At 43.9% G+C, this 24,138-nt stretch overlaps 1 long non-coding RNA gene across 1 annotated transcript in view; it reads left to right on the forward strand.

Moving 5' to 3' along the window:
* LOC138565856 (uncharacterized) overlaps positions 1-23,470 on the forward strand; it is a 228,184-nt gene extending 204,714 nt beyond the window's left edge. Inside the window, exon 4 of the long non-coding RNA XR_011301662.1 lies at positions 23,080-23,470. This is a non-coding gene — a long non-coding RNA (uncharacterized lncRNA). The remainder of the gene's footprint in view (positions 1-23,079) is intronic.
* The last annotated feature ends 668 nt before the right edge of the window (positions 23,471-24,138 follow it).

Consider the following 24,138-nt stretch of genomic DNA (forward strand, 5'->3'; position numbering starts at 1 on the left):
AGCGATAGTGAAAGTACCTGATACATTGACAGGGTCAAGAGAACAGACTTATCCTCGTGTTGTTATATCTATTCCCCCTTTATTTTGGTTTGCAGTGCGTAAGAAGTCATAAAAGCGATCTAATATGTATTTTGCACCACTTAAAGTAACAAACCATGTGGCTGGGCCTATGTTCCTTAACATACAATGTATATCAGCGTGACGTCAGAACCAGAATTTTGTTTGTACCACACATGTTTGCCAAGAGATTTGTGATACTTGACTGCAAAACCTCATCTTTATCTTTTGAAGCAGTTGGGTAGCGGACATGTTTGAAAAATGAGAGCCTGTTTTGAATGTGTGTGCAACTTCATAACATAAAGTTGCTAGTTCACTTTCAAACAGGAGGTACAAAATGTATTCTACATTTTGTTTGAATGGGGGTCTTCAAAACATATTTTCGAAAAGAGCGATATTCTGATGCAGTAATTTTTATGGATCTTTCATCAGATCTTCCTCCTTTTCCTGTAGGAAAGAGTAGAGGAAAAGAAAGTGCTTCTACACTGTTCTCCCATATGCTCATTGGGGATCCTTTGGCTTGACACATTTGATATGTTTCTAATGCATCTTCTATGGTGTCTTTGGAGTGTAGTGGGTGACTTGTATACTGGTCTAATGTGTTGGCTGCAGTAACAGGATCTACACATTCAAATTGACCAGTTTGTGGTGAATGGTGAAAAATGTGGGTGGTTTCTCTTAGGTTTTCCTCTATATTTATATCTTTGTAGTATTCAGTGTTTTCTTTGAGGTATTGCAGGGCTTCTCTAACTTTGTTTAAATCGACTACTTGTTGCCAAATTGTTTTGTGTTTTGTTGGTACACCATCAACCAGTACAATTCAAGAGTGATCTATTGGCCGTTGTGCTCCTAGAGTTTCTACACTTTATTTAAGATCTAATGGCAGATATACTACTTTGCCACAAATGCCTTTTAGTAACTCAGAGGAAGGCAATTTAGTTGTTTTTGATTGGAGGCATATTATAACTTGACATGGGTGTACTGTTGGGTTTATAATACTCTCATTGAAGTTAAGTTGTTGGAGAGCTTTTGGAAGTGGGCATATTACTAAGTTATTAGTGATAGCACGTGATGACATTTGGTTATCGACAAGCTTTGTATTGCAGTATGTGCAAACTATTGAGCATGCAGTTATTTTGTATTTATTTTCTGTTGTTAGATATAAAGCTAATTGGAACCATTGGGATTGCTCATTGTCCTCTATTTTGTAGGCTATATCTACTATTTTTGTGCTCTTTTTATAAAAGGTTCAGAGACAACAGACACATACTTGGTCTGGTATTTCAGCAGATGTGTTTTGAAACTTAGCTATTTCTTTTTTGTATGTGTTTGTGTGGAGGTTGGTGTTTGTGAGGTATTCGCTAATGTTTTCTAAAGTTACTGAATTTTCTAAGTCAACTTCAGTTCCAGAATATGTACTTTGGATGTGCTCTATTTCTCGCAGGAGTTCTTTGGCTGTTCTATGATGGAGAATGTTATTTAAATTTTGCAGTTCTAGAACTGAACTATTTAAATAACATTATCCTGCATGGAATAGCTCTGCAGGAGTTTTTGCATAGTGCAGTCTATGCACAAGCTTTTGGCCCTCATTACAACCCAGGCGTTAAGGGGTTAACGGCACCGTAAAAGGTGGCGGCGCCGTTAAACCCTTAACGCCTGATTACGAGGTCCCTTTGCGGGTGGCACTTTACTGCCTGCTTTTAGCAGGCGTTAAAAAACCAACCCGCAAAGGGACCTAGGAGCTAATTACGGCACCGTAATTTACGGTGCCATAATTAGCGCCTTCCCCAGTCCCATTGAGCCCTATGGGGCAAAAATGGGAATGGGGATGGGCCATGGCGGCATGGGGAATTACCGCCCCGCCAACCTCGGAATCGGGTGGTAATTCCCCATTCCGCCATGGCGGAGTCGGTAAGTTACCGGCATGGACCATGGTGCTATTAGCACCATGGTCCAACGCCTGGGACGTATGGCGAGAAATGGTGTGTTGCTAACATTTTGATGTGGTGGAAGGTGCTCTTGCTAGCAATTCCTGAAATGCACGCTAATCAATGTCCTCGCAGTCCAGTGTGGATGTGCACTGGACAGGAGTCCATAGTTTGTAAAGTTTTTATTCTACTTTTGTCTTTTAGTTTCACATAGTGTTGAGGAATTGTCATAAAGATTTGGAAGATTGTTGGTGTACATTACATATTCAGCTACATGTCCATTTGTACACTGGATGGTTTGTTTGGGCAAACGTAACATTTTGTTGAAAGTTTGTTGGGAAAGTTTTTTCTATAAGGGTTTCTTTTGCCATAATGGTGTCTCCTACCATTTCATACCCTCTGTCATTATTGCCTATGGCAATGTTTTTTGTTCTTCATGTTTATAAGTGTCTTAACGGTAAATCAGGCCATCCTGCTCCACCGTCTCCATGATAACCTGGGTATCACCGATCAGGCCCTGACTTGGCTGACCTCCTTCCTCTCTGATCGACCTTCCCAGGTCTGACTTGGGTCCTTCCTCTCTTCTATCTCTACCTGTGGTGTTCCCCAGGGGTCTAACCTGTCTGCCTGGCTGTTCAACCAATACCTGGCACTTCTTGCCCACTGCATTGCTGCTCTCTGCCCCAACTTTCAGTGCTATGCAGATGACACTCAACTCATTTTCAGGCTCCCCTCTGTCACCTCTTTTCCTTCTCTTATCTCTGACTGTCTTTCCGCCATCTATGAGTAGTGTGCCACCAATGATCTCTGCCTTAATGCCAGTAAGACTGAGATTCTCCTCATCAGCACACCTGCTCCCTCCTTTCCTGTCAAGCTCTGGCCGCCCTCTCTTGGCCCTCTTCCTGCTCCCACCTGTGAGGCTAAAAACCTTGGGGTCATCTTCAACTCCACACTTTCCTCCTCTCCTCACATCTCTGATGTCTCTAAGAAGTCACACTACCAGCTGCACCTCCTCAGAGGTTTTCTTACTTTCCTCTCCTTCCCCCGGCAACTCACTGTCTCCAGAGCTCTGGTTCTCTCCAGGCTGGACATCTGCAACAGCCTCTTTCTAAATCTGCCTGCCACTACTCTCCGCCCTCTGCAACTTTTCCAAAACAGGACTGCAGAACTTGTCCTTGGCTTCAAGCCCAGGGATCATAACTCTCCAGGACTGAAATCACTGCACTGGCTCCCAGTGGTGGCGAGGATTACATTCAAAACCCTCTGCATTGTCCACATGGCCTTCTGGGGCCTGGGACCTCAATACCTCCAACTCTCTCTTTCTCTTCCTAAATATCTTCCTTCTTGAGCTCTGCGCTCAACCACCTGAAACCCCCTCAAGGTTAGTCGCTTCTCCAAGCAGGAAGTTGGTGGTAGATCTCTTTCTTTGGCTGGGGCCTCCCTCTGGAATAGCCTCCCTGCCTCTCTGAAACTTGAGGAGAACCATCTCCGGTTCTGGAAGCACCTCAAGATCTTCCTCTTTGAATCTGCTTCCTCTCCTCCTCTCCCGTGCGGATCTACTGTCTGAATCTGATGCTGCACTGGCTACCTGGCTACCCTCTGATCTCGGGCCCAGGTCCCCTCCCCTTCCAGTTGCACACCTGCACTGCCCCCTGGCAACCTTTGCACTCTGGGACTGTTTTCTTTATCCCTATAGCCCCTACTAGCACTTGACACCCGATGTCTGCACTTACCCTTGCACTTGCCACCAGCTGGCTGCACTCTTATTATTGCCTCTATTTATTTTACTGCTATCATATGTACTGCACTGCCCCCTCCACTTTCCCCCCACACTCTCCCCTTCCCCCCTCCCTGCACTTGCAAAATCTCAATGTCACCTGGGCTAGTAGGATCGTTGTCTCTGTCTTCCCTCTGTTTCCCTTCGTTGCCTCGTCGCGCCTTGAAACACTTGTGTATAGGCGCATTATAAATGCCATACCATATTATCATATCATATCATTCATATCATATCATATCAATTGAAATATGGTTCTGTGCTGCTTCTGTGAATCTATTCACCTTCACTGAAGTTTGAAAAGGAATCTATATTGACATTGCACATGTTTAGAAGTACTTTTTGTAATTTATTGATTAGTTTAGTTATTGTTTTCATTCTGTTTAAAATGAATATAAACAACCTTCTCTTTAGTGGAAATGCGCTGTCAATTAGAGCTTCGAGGATTTGTTTTCTGCAGTAGTTTTTAAGGGTAGATAGTGACTTTTTTGCTGTCTTTGTAAAATTGTTAAGAACTCTACAGTGGAAAATGTGTTGTAAAATATTTTTTTTGGATTGCTTTACTGTGGCTACATTAACATTGGCCAATATCATGTTAGGTTCATTAGTAGGTCTGCTTTTATTTGTACTTTATTAGTGGTGGCTGGTTTAGTTTTGTAGCTGTGAGGTTACCAGCTGTTTTACTGTTTTCTATACATGTTTTTAGAAGTGGATGACTATATGGCTTGTTTTTCTTTTTATCTGCTGTAGTTTTTCTTTCTTTTCTACAGAGTTGGTTTTTAGTAGCCATTATGTTCTGTCTGTCGGTGGAAAAAAAAGTTTCTGTTTGAAAGTTGTGGAATGTTTATGCATGTATTTTGCATGTGTGTGTGGGTGTGATTTACAGATGAATAGAGTGTTGTATGATTGTGCTGTGGGATGATAGGTGTGGTTGGGAAGTTTGTAAGAGTAAGAGGCTGTGCAGGTGTGATGGGTTTGGGTTAGTGAGTAAGGGAGTGGTGGTGTGATTGAATAAGCAGCAACCTTATGATGTTTTGATGAAAACAGTGGTTCCTATAATGGTGTGATATAGTGCATAGGTATGAGGGTTGTGTGGGTGTAATGGAAAAGAGTAGAAGGGTTGCCCTGGGCTACGGTGTCCTCGGATACCACAGTAGACTAGATATTAGACTACTGGGTAGCTTTAAGGTTGTCTGGCATGGAAAAGGGACTGCAGAGACACACACTATGCAGGCTGTAAAGGGTCCTGACATCTGTGTTAGCCAATCAGGTTTGGTCGCTGTGGTTGTGGTGTACAGGAAGACAGGGGAGCAAGTACTTTCTTTGTTGTGTGCATTGAAGATGGCAATGACTATGGTTTTGAGGAAGCAGAACGTGTGGATGGTGGGAGATTCTTGTATGCAGTTTTTGGGTTCAAGTGGGTGACCTTATTACCATTCTGTCGGCCTGATCACAAGTTTGGCAGTATCCCTGCTGAGATACTGCCCTACTTTATTTGCGTTAGCACCCATCCGTCCAGTGGTATTACCACCGGTTCACGGGTTGGACACTGACTGTTACTCCCTATTCCCCATTGGGTCCATTGCTCCCAATAAGGAATATTTTGCATAATTACTATGCGGTAATACCACGAGCGGTAATTGCATAGAATATTGTCATTTTTCTGGCGTGTTTACCCCAGCTCAGTTCTGTGGGTAAATACGCCAGATTCGAGATTGGACAGACCCTTAAATGCGGTGGTAACACTATTAACGCCGCATTTAAGGGCTACCGCCCAGCTCGTGATGAGGCCCACAGAGTATTGCTCACTTTAAATGTCCAGATATTATTATTGTGCATTGTCGAGGCAGCAGTTTGGGCTTTGTGACTGCAGTATCTTTGCAGTATGCCATGAAGAATATGCTGAAGAGCCTAATGGAACTGTTTCCAGTTGCAAAGATATTTTTTTCCAAAACTATTGAAAGACAAATATGGAGACATCCAATCTTGTTTTGTCCACAAATGGAAAAAGGTAGGCAGCATGTCAATTAAGGTGTATGTACTTCTTTATATGGTTTATGAATGGCATCTTTTGACAATGAAAATATCAAGTTGGATGCTGTAAATACTTTTCAAAGCGATGGAGTGCATTTGACTGATGTTGGCAATCAGATTTTTCTTTTGAATCTTCAAAATGCATTCCAAATTTTGTGGAACAAACTAAAAGGGAAGATGTGGAGTGTATAGTAAAACATGTGCTAGTAGGTGTTGGATATAAAATGAGAAAAAAGTATAAAATGTGAAGCAGTTTATGTGGTAGTTTTAAAAATACATGAGTACATTTTGGCATCTTTTACTATAGTAGATAAAAGCAAAAAAAGGAAAAAAGGCTGTTTTTAAACAAACCCTCCAAAAAGGCAAAAAGGCTCTTTTAAGAGCCACCATTGCAGAATAAATGACCCCCCCCCACCCCTTTAATGGCCATGACGTCCACGGACAAGGCTGTAGTCTGCGGACCTGCACGTACTATCGGGGTCCTTTAAGGATGCCTGGCATGAAAAGGTGTCACAACCCACTTCACGGGAAGCGTACCATGTGGTGAGGGACGAATCTAAGAAGCTGTAGCAGTAGCCGAGGAATTCTTTCTACCATTGTACCTCTCTGCTGTTCAACTAGACAGACAGAAAGATCCAGCAGTCGGAAGAGGAGACACACCCAGGATTCTGCGGCTGTAGAAACAGGAGAATATAAACAGGTCAAAAACCTTTAATGCACAGGCTGAACCCTCCCCCCTCTGTTTTTGTAAAGGAACCCACCTGGAGATATTCCGAAAAATGGTACAATCTGGGAGGTGTTAATGGTTCCCAAAATCCCCAGTCTCCGTACAAGATCTAAAGAAAGCCACTTAAGATATAAAGAAAATGACACAACCAGCTTTCACAATACCTGAAAAATTAAGAAAGGATACTCTTGTCCGTAGTAGCTGGGTGTTTCTGTAGGCAGACAGTTTGTGATGTTGGCAGCCTTCCCAGAATCTATTCCCGATGGCACGAGTACGCCTAATTCCAGATGAGCACAGTGAAGACCTACCCTGCTGGCACGAGGATGCCTAAGGGTAGCACCTGGCAGCAAAACATCTCTAGTCCTGGTGCCAATAGAGCGTAGTCACAAGAGTTCGTAAGCAAAAATGCTTCTGGTCCAAAAGCAGAATATGAGAGGCAAAATGGAATTCTTTAATACAATCCAGGTCCTGGTAATGTGAAGGCAGCAGTGGGCGCAAAAGTAAGGCTAAAGAAGTCTGTTGTGCTGTCCGAGATCCGGTAACATGTGGGCAGTTCAGGGTAACAGCAGGAGGCAAAGAATATCCGGTAGAATTCCGAGTCCTGTCAGCAGGAGTTCCAGCATCAAGATAAGGAAACTAAATACAGGACAGGATACGTGGAGCAGAAAGGGCTAAACAAGGAAAAGAGGAATTACAAATACACAACGGGACTGAGGCAGGGTCAGAATACTAAATGGAGGTTCACAAATGCTAGGAAAACAAAGCGGGCCAAAACTTCCATCAAAAGCGCCGGCTACGGAAAGAAGGCGTGTTTTAAGCAGTTTGTGTGTACGTCTCTGTACGTTACGATGAACAGCTGTGACACTGCTTCCGGGTGATCGCCGTAAGAGAGGAGGCACAAACCGTCGCCATGGCAACCTGTAACTTGACAGGAATGGCGTATAAACACAGAGTGAGTGTGATTATGGATTGGATGCCTTGTACTTTCCCTACTTCGTGTATGGACGGAAACACAAGTTAATTGATTTTAATTCCTCTACCCCACACCTGGAATTTCCAGGTGTCCGTGGACTATCGTACTGTATGCGTACAATGCTGGCTGTAAAGGGTCCTGTCATTATTTTAGATCTAATTTCTTTACTTGGAAAGGTGGCTCCAAAAGAACAATTTTTATCTTTCGGAATTTATATTTTTGGGGGATTTTGTTTTTTTTGTAGTAGAGGCGAGAAGGTAAGGTGGGGGGGGAGGGAGCAAAGGGGCACCAACCGAAGATACATGGGTCAGGTGGACAGGTTATGCCTTAAATCTAAGGTATGGGGCAGTGTTTCTCATGCTCCTTGACCGAAGACTCAAAAAGCACTATGAAACTGCTCCCCCCGCAGAGCAGTGTGTTGCAGTACCTCAAAAGGTAAGGTTCAACGGCCTCCTGTATGGCCTGCGAGGCAGCCAGCAAGATCCTCTGTCCTGCAGGAGTAGCCTGTATGGTGGTAGGAGCAGTTGAGGAAGATGGGGTAGGTGATTTTAACTTGCTTCTCCCTGAGAAGGAACAGCTTTTCTCAGAGCACCTGGGTAGTTGGATCTGGCGTGGCGTTGCATGGAGGTGGTCCCGAAGTAGTACTGCCCAGGTTGTCCTTGACTGAGTACAACTCCGCACTAAGTGTATTTCACCTGGACAGCCCGAGACTTCGGTACACCCCCAATGGTGGTAAAAAACCACCACACCCATGACTCTCTCTGGGTGCTGTAGGTAGGAACTTTCTCTACCTTGTCTTTCTGTTCCTCGTTATACTCCTCTGCATTAGCACACCTGTTCTCCTGTTCAGGCCCTCCAGCTGGAGGTTGTGGTGGTGGCCCCTGGAAAGGAGGGATGGCCATGAAAGATGCCATTGGAGCAGGTTGGAAATATTCTGCAAAGCAGGTGCTCTCCTGGTGCTCTCTCCTGGATAGCCAGATTGAGAATGACTAAAAGTAATGAGTGGGTCCCTTCAGAGGAACCGTCTGTGGTCCGCACGATAGTCTGCAGAATACTGAGTCAAAGATAGGCCTTGGAAAGGTGTAAAAAACTGACAGATCAACTAAGAATGGGTCTAGGAGCTCTGGAAGGGTAAACTTTCAAAGATTGGCTGAAAATGCATTTTCAAACTGTCCATGGTCCAGGCGCTGTCCGTGCACACATCATCACGCTGCATGGGAGTGGTTACATGATGAGGTCTACGGACGTCCGTGGCAGTTGTCCATGGACCCTGTTCAGTGGGAGTATGTGGGTGCATGCGCAGGGAGGTCCGCAATCGCAGACTATTTAAAAGTGCATCATGCAAGATCGGACATGCCCAGTCACGGCATGATGTCCGTGTACACCGGCTTTCATAAACGGACATCTCGAACAGTCATATAGTCCGCAGACTACTAATTGGGGTTTAAAAAAAAGGAACTGATCACAGAATAATATACAAGATATGTATAGTATAAAAAATTATTTATGAAAGGGATGGGTTATTGGAATGGGAAACATAAATGGGAGAAGAAGGAAAGAATTTTCATCAAATCATCTTTCATTTATATTTTGTGAATTTGATTGGGATTATTGCTGGGGAAAGGGGCAAGTAGGACAGTGATAATCAACATTTCTAATAACATGATTTTTAACATCATTTTAATAGTTCTTTGAAGTGAACTGGATAGTCCAGTCCTTTAGGATGAGTAGTAATTACCCTGGAGATGGACGTGGATGCAAATTTTTATTCATACATCAATAATCGAAACGACTCAGGTAGTTGGCAAAAGGAAGACTGTTTTAATATCAATTATGTAAAGCAGGGAGCATAACGAACATCAACGAACTTGCTCGATCCTCTTACTCAAACATTCTAGTGAAAAACGGAGATCTTATACACAAAACTCATCATCAATGACGTTAACCTACGTTTTACTAATGTCATCCTACGTGGAAAACTACAAAAACCTATGAGTATAGGTGATTGGCTCTGAGTGAACATCTAAGTGATCTGCCTTTGACACTACCTTTGACACTGTCAACCACGCCATCCTCCTCCTGGGTATCACTGGACAGGCTCTGGCGTGGCTGACTTCTTTCCTCTCTGAACGACCCTCCCAGGTCCACCTTGGGTCCTTCCTCTCCGATATCTTTTTCTCTACCTGTGGCGTGCCCCAGGGTTCTAACCTTTCTCCTTGGCTGTTCAACCAATACCTGGCACTCCTTGCCTTCCGCATCGCTGCTCTCTGTCCCAATTTTCAGTGCTATGCGGATGATACCCAGCTCATTTTCAGGCTACCCTCGGCCTCCTCCTCTCCTTCCCTCATCTCTGACTGTCTGTTTGCTAACCAGGAGTGGTGTGCCGCCAATGACCTCTGCCTTAATGCCAGTAAGACCGAGATTCTACTCATCGGCACACCCTCTTCCTCCTTCCCTTCAGCTCTCTGGCCGGCCTCTCTTGGCCCTCTTCCTGCTCCCACCTGCAAGGCTAAAAACCTCGGGGTCATCTTCGACTCCACACTCTCCTTCTCTCCTCACATCTCCGACGTCTCTAAGAAGTCACACTACCAGCTGCACTTCCTCAGAGGTATTCTTCCTCTCCTCTCCTTCCCCCAGAAGCTCATCATCTCCAGAGCCCAGGTTCTCTCCAAGCTGGACTATTGCAACAGCCTCTATCTAAATCTGCCTGCCTCTACTCTCCGTCCCCTGCAACTTATCCAAAACAGGACTGCGAGACTTGTCCTTGGCCTCAAGCCCAGGGATCTCTCCAGGACTGAAATCTCTGCGCTGGCTCCCAGTGGCGGCAAAGGATTACGTTCAAAACCCTCTGCATTATCCACAAGGCCTTCTGGGGCCTGGGGCCGCATTACCTTCAACTCTCTCTTCCTAAATACCTTCCTTCTCGGGCTCTTCGCTCATCTGCCTCCAACTCCCTCAGGTTTAGCCGTTTCTCCAAGCAAGTTGGTGGTCGATCTCTCTCTTCGGCAGGGGCCTCCCTCTGGAACAGCCTTCCTGCCTTCCTGAAACTTGAGGAGAACCATCTCCGGTTCAGGAAACACCTCAAAACCTTCCTCTTTGCTTCTGCTTTCTCTGCCTCTCTCCCCTGCTGAAATTCCCTGCCGATTCTGCACTGGTTACCTGGCCACCCCTTCTGATCTTGGGGCCAGGTCCCACCTTTTGCACACCTCCCCTGCCTCCCTGGCAACCCCCTGCACTTAGGGACTGGTTCTGTATCCCTACAGTCACCCTCCCAGCACTTATGATTGCTCTTACCTTGCACTTGCCACCATCAGGCCGTCTTATTAGCGTATTTATTCTTCTATCCCATGTATGCACTTTCCCCTTCCCTTCCCCTGGCGCTCTTCCCTTTTTCCATTCCCTCGCACTTGCGCAATCTGAATGATACCTGGCCTAGTAGGATTGTTGTCTGTCTTCCACTGTTATCACCTCCCTTTGCCTCGTCGCGCCTTGAAACACTTGTGTGTAGGTGCGTTATAAATGCCATATCATATATCATATTATATCAAGTATACGATCCATACTAGTCTAAAAAAGTGTGAATATGTAATTGGTTACTCATCAGGTGGGGCAACTAAGGCCTTCCCTAAAATTACCACTATGAATGTCACTAAATACACAACGTGCCATTGGTTTACATAACTATAGGACCCCTAAATACGCAGTCCTCTACAATTGATTGGCACTCTAACCTCCGTCAGTACTTTTCCATCTACATCTAGCAGTATGCAGGCTGACCATCCAGGTGCTGGTGAGCTTACCTTAACCATTGCTTCCCATCAATTAGCATATCAATCCATCATCACCTCAGTGGTCTACTGTCAATTAGGCTTTGAAGCTTGGCCTTGAGAGTGTTCTTAGCTCTGAGAAATTCAGGGAGTGAAAGCACGCTCTGCTCTCATGCGTAGGTGTGACCATCTCGTTCGTCCAACTTCATCCTTCCATGTGACTAGAGGCCATGGAATCGAGCCTTAAGTGTATTTAATACTATTTTTTTGATAAACCTCTGATGTCTTCCTTGCTATGTTCATGCCTTCTGAACAGGAGTTCTTTTCGTTCACACGATTTGTATCCAATGTCATTTCACTCCAGTTTGATAAGACCTTGGCTTCTTGACTCATCCAGCCTTGTCTGCTGAGATTCAATTTGCAATTGAAATTGCTTTTTAACTGTGACACACTAGAAATGAGGCCTTCTTGCTACTGTCCAGCACTGCTATAATGCGTAGTAGAAACATCCATCCTTTACTTGTCCATATGCATATATTTATATATGGGCACTTGCCGCAATCTATTCACTATAGGCTAGTCTCGAGATTACTTTGTCTGCTTGAGTTTCTTTTGCATCTGTACACGTGTAAAATGACTTAATGTCTTCATCTGTTTATGTGGGATAAGCTTCTTCACCTTGATCCCAAGATGTCACTTATCCTTGATACTTTCTTGATGCCTTATAGAATATCTTCATTCGTTAGTCTCTGCATTTCTTCTAGGTATGTCAGTTCAGCTCTGTGTGACATCTCCATTCATCTTGACCATTAATTTGCTCTGCTTCTTCAGGTATCTCATTTAAACAAGGAACATTGGAGGTAGAGATGCACACCACTCTTAATTTGTAGGCTCAATCTATATATTAAGCGACTAAAAGCACCCGTTCAATATTCTTTCTAGTTGCACCCAGTTAGTAAAGTGCTACCTTTACTAGACGAAACATCAAAACTGGGAGATTCACCACAAACAACCACGATAAACAAACTGGTGCACAGCAATGAGCAAATAATTGCAATCTTTCTTTGAAGCCCAGTAGGCAAATTCGATAATTCAACCACAAAATAATTCAAACTTTAAATTAAAGCGTTATTGTTTATATACCTTTTCTTTTAAAGTATACCAGTGTATTTTTACATCATCATACACATGTCTTTGCAAATCATAGCATTACATTTTTTAACAAGGAGTTTTACTTAGGAAGAATCACTCTTGTTCTAAACACATTTGTTACATGAATACATAAGTTTACATTTCCATTTGTCCAAAATCCCAATATTTTGATAGGAATGAGTCACTGAGTATTTGTGACCATTACTGTCACTTGTGCCCTATCTCTAACTATGCGTTTCGGACGCTTCCCGCCCTTCTTCAGGTTTGAATATTGGGTTGTTATTCCTTTCTGATTTCCTGCAAAAAATATAATAAAGAAGCTGAATCTCCTTTACTAGAACGCTCAATAGTTTTAATCATAGCATTACATTTGTTAACAAGGAGTTTCACTTAGGAAGAGCTAGCATCATTTTCTGAGGAACCTCTTGTTTGATTGCTCTCACCTATAAGTAATACTCATGTCAAATATCACTTCGTCATCAGATGGATGATCTCCAAAGACCATCGTGTGCCTTTATCATCATTCCCATCTAGCAAAGCAGTTCACCTCGGACTATGGCTGCTTGCAGCACTAAGGGAAAAACGTGTCCCTCTTCTTCACACATAGGTATTTTTGGTCTCAACAAAAATTCATCAGGTATTCTCATAGTTCTGCCTACTAGGCCTGGTAGCCATGTCAACAGAATGCATACTCCATAATGAAAGGTTCTAAAGGTGTTGCTCTCATGGCTATCTGTCCTGCAAATGCCATAACAAATTTGCTCATTTTTAAATGATGCATTCCTGGTGTTCAACACACTATGTCTTCATCAGTAAACAAAATTGTCATGTTCAACTTTGTCATTAAATCTCGACCCAATATATTGACAGTTGTCTGCCTTGAATATAGCAGTGACACTGTCATGTCACACTCTCCTATAGAGACTGGTAATAGAGAATGGTAATTCTTCAGTGAAAGGAACTCTATTTGTAGCTCCTGTGAAACTTGAGTATTCATGGCATTGCCAGACATTCAAAACTTTCCCTCTCGTATACATGAGCGCGTTGCACCTGTGTCTACTAGAAACGAAAAAGATTTGCCTCCTATATTGATGTCTACCCTAGTTTCCCCGTGAGGATTCAGCATCACAGATAGTATTGAACACATCATGTTTCCCAGTGAGCTGTCCTATTGCTAGTACAGCCTCATTCCGTTACCTGTAAAAGGATTCCCTCCATCGACAGTGACACCCCCTACTCTAGTAGTCATTATCTGTCCTGTACTTGTACTCTGCTGAATCTGCATGGGCGAATGCTGCGACTGCCCTTGTGGTGGATTAACTGCTACCTGCTGTGTCTGCAAGCCTTGCTGCACTCTCGGCGCTTGCTGCTGCTGCATTGTTTGAATCTGAGCAAACCTGTCTCCACTCTCCTGTGAATACGCAGGTGGGTTTGAAGTCCCCCCCTCTTGGAAATTGGCTATTTTGCATGAACCCTTGACTTCTACACATACGAGCAAAGTGCCCTGTCATCCCACATGTCCAACATATAGGAGGCCTCCTAATCTGCCCATCATGCATATTTTGACCGTCGTTCTGCGTATGTCGAAACCCACCTTGATTATTCAGGAAACTTCCCTGATTATTCTGCCAGTTCCCTTGATTATTCTGAAAACATCTTCCTCGAAATACTCCCCTTCCTCGCTGAGTGAATCCATTATTAACCTGATTAAACTGCCTTTGGTTATTCACCTGCGGCATATTCGCAATCTGCTAAACTAGTCATCATCGCTCCTTCAATGGCATATTTGGAAAACTTCTTCTTTACTAATTTTGCTCCTTCGCTTTTCCTAGCATCATCTTTCTTGTGATTCTTTTCCTGCAAGAGTCTACAATAATGCGCAATGGTCAGCTGAATCTCTGACCATGGTTTGGCTTCTATACCCACTAACTTCTTAAGCTGCTTCTGTAGAGGGTCTGGCAGCCATTGGCACAGTATATGATAGAACACAGGTATAGATTTTCCCCACAATTCTCGCGTCTCCAAGCTCCGCTGCTCTTGAAAATTCTGCATGTAAACAAGCGGATCATCCCCATCTTGCATCTTTTTCGTCATTATAGCTCCCATATTGGACGTGTCCAGATACAGTACTCTAAGCGCTTTCCAGACTGTCGCTCTACAGTTATTGACCGGTGCTCTATCGTGAGCAGTGTTAACTGTAGTAACACCAGCATATCCTGCCCTTGTCCAAACGTCATCAGTTCTCTCACCAAGTATGGTGATCAGGAGACGCTTAATGTCCCCTATAGCTAATGTGTTTCCTCCCGTCATTTTTTCTAACTCATATATCCATTTCCCAGCGCCAGAAGTTAAACTCAGGAGTTTACACCTTAAATTATCCTTATCCATCTGGGGCCATGTTATATACTGTGGTCTGGCCCCCCTTTTTCTAGCAAGGGAAACTGTGAAGCCCCAAACTCATTCTCATCTCTCACCATTTGTCTGTCCACCGCAGGGACAATATTACCACATCGCCTTCTTCCTGGCAGCGATCTTAATCTGCTCACATAAGGTGGTGACTCCCCCCTCTCACCATGGGGTTGCCCTTTAGCTCAATCTGATTGTGCCAATGGTTCTGACGCCCTAGGTATAGGTGCAATTAAATCTGACCATCTTACTTCCTTATCCATTGACAAACATCCCTCGGGACCACATACATCTCCTCTCTCTTCCCCATGGAAGCTGTCTCTGTCTTGGTCTGACAATTCCTGTAGACAACTCATGTAACTTCTCTCCTCCTCATCTCTGTCAGAGTCAGTCTATCTAAAAACAACTCCTTCTGCCTTGTACTACATGAGGCTCCCTCTGTGTCGTACAACTGAATGCCCTTGAGTCGATACATTTTTCCCTTACCCTTTGATTCTTTCTGGGCTTTCATTTCATGATATACTTTATCGATCGCTTCCCCAATGCTCCTAGAGTCAAACTTGCCCTCTAGATTTTCTCTAGACGGGCCTGGTAACGACTCGTATTCTGGGAAGAACTCCTTTATGTCCTCCCATGCTACTTCTGGATTAAGATTCCTTACTTCCTTCTCCAAGTGATCAAGATTACGTGCTCTCTGCCTTCTTTTACATTCTATCTCATTGTCAAATTCTCTTCGTTATCTTGCTCCCTCTCTTATCCTGGCTTCCTCTTTTTTCTTCATATCCCTTCTCTCGTTTGCCCTGCGTATCTCCTCATCTTTTTGTCTCTGTATTCTCTTATCCCTTAACTTCTGTTACTCCTTGTCTATTCTTTTTCGTTCTAGCCTTTCCTGCTCATCAATTTCTCTTTTTGTCTATTATCATGTTTTCTTTGATCTTCTGCTCTCTCTTGTTTTCTCAATTGCCCTTCTTAATATAACTGCTCTCGTCTTTTTCTATCCTTCCTTTTCGCTCCTTTGTCTTTCAATCGTTCCTCTCTTTTTTATCTTTTTCATCTTGCTCATCTTGATCTTACCTTTGAATTACATCCTCAATGCCTTTACCATCGAGTTTAAGGAAAATCTGTCCACCCCCCATTTGTTCTCTAAGTGTGCTATCTCATCAGCTTTGTCTCTTTCTCCCTTCCATCTCTTTATTTCTCTTCCTATATCTAGACATGTGCTTGCTCAATCACTTCGCTCTTTATCGTGTCTCTCCTTGTCCCTCGGGACCTTAGAGATTACATCTCTCTCAGTACTTTTGTCTGGACCCTCGTCACTACTTTGCATAGGCGACTCATATGCCTGGTTGCTATACCCTGTTGCTGCTTTATGCTCCCTCAATGGGTATAACCTATCGTCTTTCTTGTTCTCGTCTTCTGTTTCAGCTGGGGTGGGGGAAGCAGAGGGCTCCTTAACCCCCTCTTTACATACATTAAGTATTCAATCTACAGGAGGCGGCTCATCTCGCTCTTCTTGGTACATCTTCCAAAGCTCTAGGCTAGCTAGTCGTTTGTCCAGCTTTTTTCCCATGTATGTTACATGCAAATATGTTGTCATATGCTGCAGGACTGCCTTCGATAGTGACCCTCCTTGTGGTCACGGCATAAATATTTTATCTGCGGTTCCTTTAACCCATTCCGCACTATACTGTCTAAGCTTGGGTGCATGTTTTGGCAATTGCTTGCAGAGATGCATGAGTCGACTAAAATATCCTCCATTCTCAACTCGTTACTCTTAACCTATTTGACACTCACTTTCTTTGATCACAGATTTTGTAACGGACCGTTTCAGAAAAATAACACAATATGAACGTGACACCTCGTTGCAGGCTCCAATCCCTTTAATCACACTTTTTACCTCAATCTTGCTAAAAAAAACAACCACCGAGTTCAATTTAAAACAATCAATTCGTTTTTCCGATTATGACATCATCATTTACATAATCACATAAATCAAACAGACAGACTCGACCAGTTACATATATTTTTCTTTACAGTCTCCTCTAAGATCTGTCTTGCCCTCTAAGATACTCCATACGGAGTGTAAATTAACCCCTTTAGATTCGCCTTAATCAAATCCGTCTTCTACGTCATCCGCTAGGGGACTCTTGGTTCAAATTTCTTCTGATACGTTCTTTACAACGCATGCCAGGGCATATTCTATTTATCGTGGCCTCTCTCACGATACCTCTATTGCTTGGTCTATTCATCATCTATATAAAACTCTGATTTTCACGTTACGTTTATCCCGCCTCCCTCCATTCATTACTTGTCCCTTCTCTTACTTTTCACTCATCACCCATACGTTTTGCCAACTCTCTCAGATTTGACTCGCCACTCTCATTTTCGTCTTCTGACTCTCTGGATCGTACGCCTCTTTTACCGCCACTTCAACCTTCTGTCTGATCAGCTTCTCGTAGACGTGGGAGGGGATCCTGTCTGAAACCAGGGGACCCGTCACACTGCGCTTGCAACCTTTTTTAAATGACACTTACCACTATCTACGGGGGAGCTTCACGTCCTTCCACTCGTAAGGCAAACGTAGTTCAATTTTGCTGGGACTCTAAAGTTTACTTATGTCGATGGCTCTGAACCATCCTCTGCTACCAAGTGAACTGGATAGCCCAACCCTTTAAGATGAGTAGCAATTACCCTGGAGATGGAAGGGGGTGCAGATTTTTATTCACATTTCAATAATGGAAAGGACTCAGGTAGTTGGCAAAAGGAAGACTGTTTTAATATCAATTATCTAAAACATAGAGCATAACGAACATCAACGAACTCGCTCGATCCTCTTACTCAAACATTCTAGTAAACAACTGAGATCTTATACACACAACTAGTCATCAATGACGCTAACCTACGTTTTACTAACATCATCCTTGTGGCAAACTACAAACACCTATGAGTATGGGTTATTGGCTCTGAGTGAACATCTAAGTATACGATCCATACTAGTCTAAAAAAGTGTGAATATGTGATTGGTTACTTAATAACAGGTGGGGCAACTAATGCCTCCACTAAAAATGACCACTATGAACATCACTAAATAAACAACGTCCCATTGGTTTACACAACTATAGGACCCCTAAATACACAATCCTCTACAATTGGTTGGCACTCTACAATTAGTTGGCACTCTACCTCCGTCAGTACTTTTCCATCTACGTCTAGAAGCATGCAGGTTGGCCATTCAGGTGCTGGTGAGCTCGCCTTATCCATTGCTTCCCACCAATTAGCATATAAATCCATCATCACCTCAGTAGTCTACTGTCAATTAGGCTTTGAAGCTTGGCCTTGAGAGTTTTTTTAGCTCTGAGAAATTTAGGGCATGAAAGCACGCTCTGCTCTCGTGCATAGGTGTGACCACCTGGTTCGTCCAACTTCATCCTTCCATGTGAATAGAGACCATAGAATCGAGCCTTTACTTCATTTAATACAATTTATTAATTAACCTCTGATGTCTTCCTTGTTATGTTCATGCCTTCTTAACAGGAGTTCTGTTCTTTTGCATGATTTGTATCCAATGTCAGTACACTCCAATTTGATAAGACCTTGGCTTCTTGGCTCATCCAGCCTTGTCTACTGAGATTCACTTTGTAATTCAATTTGCTTTTTAACTGTGACACACTAGAAATGAGGCCTTCTTGCTACTGTCCAGCACTGCTATAATGTGTAGTGGAAACATCCATCCTTTCCTTGTCCATATGCATATATGTATATGTTGGCGCTTGCCGCAATCTATTCACTATAAGCTAGCGTCAAGATTACTTTGTCTGCTTCCATTTCTTTTGCATCTGTACATGTCTAAAATGACTTAATGTCTTCATCTGTTTATGTGGCATATGCTTCTTCACCTTGATCCCAATATGTCACTTATCCTTGATACTTTCTATTTTATTAGTCCTACAACTGCTCGTAGCACTTTATTTTGCATGAGCTATATTTTGTCTAGATTGGCTTTGGAAGTCCCCAGTAGAAGTACATTACAATAGTCCAGCTTGGAAAGTATCAATGCTCTGGCTAACGTGATGCAGTTTGTAGGTGAGAGGAACTGGCGAATAAGTTGAGTAAGGTTAGTGTCTAATTAGACTCCTAATGTTTTTACTTGTTTCGAAGTTGGAATCAGGGTACCAGCGATGTTGATGGATGTGTAGTCCGCATGTAGGGAATTGATTTTGGATTGAGAGCCCACTATGAGAATCTCAGTTTTCTCATCGTTGAGACATAGGCTATTCAGAGCCATCCAATTTTGTATTATTATGTACATTTTATTTATGGTTACCATGTTGTGGTCATAGTTTCCTGTGATTGGGATGAGGATCTGGTTGTCATCTGCAAAGTTAGTCTAAATGACACCCAGAGCATCCAGGGCAGAAAATAGAAGCTTGGTATACGTGTTGTACAGGGTGGGAGAGAGGCATGATCCTTGCTGAACCTCGATCGGGACTGGAATGGGATCAGCCGCCTCTTTGCCAATGGAAACTCTAGACGTGCGATCACCTAGAAAGGATTTCACCCATAAAGTAGCATCTTCAGAGAAGCTGAAGTCGGTCGCTAATGTAGCACAAAGTTTATCATGGTCCACTAAGTCGAATTCTGCTGACAGATCTAACAGTAGCAGGATGCAAAGCTCACCAGAGATTTCATTGTGTATAGTTGGGATTGGGATTGTCTTTCTGATTTTTGGGATTCTCCATAATTAGGTTGTGGTGTAGTTTCTTCAAGTAAAGTATGTAGTATAAGAAAAGACGAAATTCAGATTTCAATGAGCTGTATATAAATTACATTATTTGTTTATATTGAAAGATGTATTGTTTACCATTAGACATTTCATTATCACTCATTTCTTCTTTGGAAAAGTATTTTTCTAGCCACTGAAGTGTGTTTGCCATATAAAATTGTGATATTTGCTTTTGAGAAATGTTTAAATAATGAAAGGTAATAATAGAGAAATAAATACACTGTACGTACTATTTAGTGAGAGTTTTTTTTGCAATGAGCTGCTGGTGTATCTCAGTTTGAATGAAGAGTTGTCCTGAACTGATAAAATGAGTTGCACAGTTATGGTTTGTGCTTGGTGCACTCCATAATATTGAGTGCTAAATGAAAAAAATATGTTTTACATTGTGAAATGTTGAATTGTACAAAAAAGGTATATTTGGGTGTAGTAAATATAAGTACTGTTGTTTTATGTGTATGTTTAGTTTGGTTGAAGGGTACAAAACTTTTTGTTGTCCCCTGTGCTTCTGGGTTTTGTTGATGGTACCTACTGCCGCGGACGCTAGTGCTGCTACATTGGGGTAGAGTATGATATAAGGAACTTGTAGGAAATTAGGGTGCACTGGTAAAAATCTCTGAAATTCCATGAAAGAACTTTGTTAAAGGGACGTTATGAATATTATTATATAATATATTATGAATATATAAGTTCACTGAATATTTATATATATTTATATCTATCTATCTATCTATCTATCTATCTATCTATCTATCTATCTATCTATCTATCTATCTATCTATCTATCTACCATTCCTTTCCAAACGCCCCCCTTGTGTTGCTGTCCCCTCTTGCATTAACAGAGTGCAGCACAGTGACATCTCAAAATGCTCATAAAAGACCAAATCATTACTAGAAGACCAGCTCTTTGTAATAACAGATGCAGTTTTGACAGTGTGGGATAAAAATCTTGGTCTGACCACTACACGTCCCTATTCCCAGGTCAGGTATCTAGGTATGAGGGTGGAGATTGGTGTTCCTCAATACAGCTGACTTTGAAGGAGGTGAAGACAGTGGTTAAGCAGCAATTGCATAATCGCGCCCCAAGTCCAGATGCAGTCCCCACTAGAACTATGGGTTCCACTCTTGACAATTTGTTTTAATTCCTATTTGGAAACAGGAGCATACCCACAATCTTGGAATAAGGCAATTATTCACCCCATATTGAAAAAGGGTGACCCATGAAGCCATCTGGCCTACAGGACAATTTCATTGTTGGATACCTCCTTAAAGGTCTTTAGACGTGTTATGCTGCAACATTTAGAGGACTGGATTTTGAAGAACCAAACCCTTTCGGAGATTCAATATGGTTTTAGGCCAGGCTTGGGCAGAACTCAATCTCTACTGGAAGGGGCACCCACCGTCTTTGTAAAGGGCGAAATGATTTATTTGACCTATTTGTGGGCTTGAGCACTGCATTTGATAAGGTGGATAGGGTGCTATTATGGCAGGTGCTCGGGTCCATGGGCTGCCCGGCTGAGTTGCTAAAAGTGTTACAAATGATTCATGAGGACACCAGGGCCTGTGTTTATTTTGGGGAACAGGGGAAATGCGCATGCTATTTTGAGGTAACAGCAGGAGTCTGCCAGGGCTGTGTCCTGGCTCCAGTATTATTTACTTTGTATATTAATGGCATGTAGGGGGCCCTGGTGGACTCCAAGGCAGAATATCCTCTGGTAGGTGCGTAAGCACTTCCAGTATTGGCGTGCGCCGATGATATGGGGCCTCATTACACGGTAGGCGGTAGGGATTTAACGTTACCGGTAATGGAATACCGGTAACGTTAAATCCCCATGCTAATTACGAAGCGGCTCACCGCTATTAGCGTCACCGCTAAGTACGGTGCCACTAATAGCGGGCAGCCGCGTGCGCGTGACCCTCTATCCCGTAAATAACGCCATGCCGCTAATAGCACAGCATCACAAGGCGAGCGGACATGCCAATAGCGGCATGGTAAAGCCCCCAAAACCCCTTACCGCCATGGCGCTAATACCGCCATCGTGAACCACCTGTTAAGAGAACTGAGCAGTGTTCCCACCTGCCACAGGTGGACACAATCAGCACAGGTGGAGGCAATGGAGACTGTGGCAGCCTAATCAGGATCAGAGCCAGTCCATTCAATCTAACCCCAGAGCAGATACACACCCTGTACCGTATGGACCGGGATACCAGCACCAGCATCGTGGACATGATACACAACGACATTGTGAGCCTCATAGACATCAGAACTGCCATCCCCCCACTACTCAAGGTGGCGACTGTGCTCCACTTCCTGGCCACAGGCACCTACCAGCATACAGTGGGCCAGATGCATGGCATCTCACAACCAGTATTCTCACACACGCTAAACCAGGTACTCGATGCCCTCCTGAAGCATGCACCTGAACACATATTCATTCCACGGACTGCCCAGGAGATTGCAAACACCAAAGTTGGCTTCTATTCACTGGCAAGCATCCCAAGGTGCATCAGGGCCATCGACTGTACCCATGTGGAATTGTTTGTACCACATCACAATGAAGTAGTCTACCGAAATAGGAAGCAATTCCACTCCATCAATGTCCAAATGGTATGTGATGCCAACAAGGTAATCACACATTGTTGTGCCCGTTTCCCCGGATCAACCCATGATTCCATGGTCCTCCGGAACTCAACTATCCCATGCTACATGGAGCGACAAGCCGGACAACGTTTGTGGATACTTGGTGAGTTGCAGGGCAAGCACATGTCAGTGTGATGGGGGAGAGATACATACTCCAACTGGGTGTGATTGGGGGGGGAGAGATACATACTCGAAATGGGTGTAGCTTGTCGTCCGTCGGACGAATGCACATACAGATGTACGCCAATGTCCATCTGGGAAGGCCGTAACGTACTTCAGATGAACGGACATGCAAGTATAAGCTACACAACATAGATGACAATCCAGGTCTACAAACCTTATACATCCATCCACATCCACATTGCACAACATTCCACGCCACCAAATACACAAATGTCATACATGCCGTCAAGATAGTCATACAGAATTAGTCCAGCACAACAACAATAATGCAATATGCCCTTGAAAGCATGCAAAGGGATCACCCCTAGCCATAGCATAGCACCACACACCTATAGCACCACTGAAGTGATGCCTCTCAGAATGAGAACATCAATGTTGGAATGGCATCACACCAGCAGTGTGGTACCAAATCTGCCTGGGCCCAGGGACACCTGAGACCTGGCCTCACCCAGGACATGTCAATTACTGTTGGAGGCATTCATGGGGCATGTCTACTTGCATGGTTAAGCTCACCTTTGCACATTGCAGTCACACAGACCATCTGTATGTATGCTGTTAATTGTGTACTTCAATCACAATGCAAAGTCCATTTGTGTGATATGAACAGGTCGCTCTTGAGTTGAACAGTAACAGGACCCCATTCGTCCCCCTATACAGGTGATGCCGGCTATCCCCTGAAGAGGTGGCTCCTCACCCCTGTACGGAACCCACAGAACAGGCACGAAGAGGAATACAATTGTGCACATACCCGTACCCGCATTGTGATCGAGCAGACTTTTGGCCTTTTGAAGACACGGTTTAGGTGCATTAGCAGGTCTGGTGGCACTCTGTTGTATGGCAATGAGAAGGTGGCCAAGATCACCATGGCATGTGTCATGCTGCACAATATGTGTATCAGACGGAATGTGCCACTGCCCCCTGGCGTTGAAATAGAAGCACCTGATGAGGATGATGATGGTGATGAGGACGGAGATGAAGGGGATGCAGGTCATACAAGAGGGGATGGCCAGGAGGGACGTGCTGTGAGACAGCATCTGATCAACCAAATATTCTGAGTAACATGGTTTCGTACTGTCACATGCATATGGGTAGTAGTGCACTGGTGTCTGTTTGGAAGCGCACAATGGACCATGGCGTCAATAAAGTACACATACACAATGAAGAAGTACAAGCCTGTGTTTTGTTCAAACACCAGTGTATTAAGGAACGCAAAGAAGAAAATGTGCATGTCCCCAAACATCCCACCACCCTTCCCCCCCACAACAGTCCCATAACACCCTTCCCCCCACAACAGTGCCATAACACCCTTTCCCCCACCCCCCACAACAGTCCCATAACACCCTTCCCCGCACCCCCCAAAACAGTCCCATAACACCCTTCTCCCCACCCCCCACAACAGTCCCATAACACCCTTCCCCCCACCCCCAAAACAGTTCCACATGTGTCTTGCACAATGTTTCCCTCCAGCCATGCACGCGGAGGCTTCACCATGCACTCCCTATTGGCCATTGCCAACACCAGCATTGGGAGGCTAACTAGAGGTGCGCCTGGTGGTGCGTGAGGAGCGACGGAGGGGGCTTGTCTGCCTCGAACTGGCAGATGCGGATGTTGCAGACTGTCCTGGTGGTGGTGGTGGTGGGAATTAGCGGTACAATGCGTCCGCTATCCGTGTGAGGACCTCCCTGACTCAGATGATCTCCCCACACAGCCTGTCTG

Source organism: Ambystoma mexicanum, chromosome 2p (assembly GCF_040938575.1).
Source record: "Ambystoma mexicanum isolate Mex_15411 chromosome 2p, UKY_AmexF1_1, whole genome shotgun sequence".
NCBI lineage: Eukaryota > Metazoa > Chordata > Amphibia > Caudata > Ambystomatidae > Ambystoma > Ambystoma mexicanum.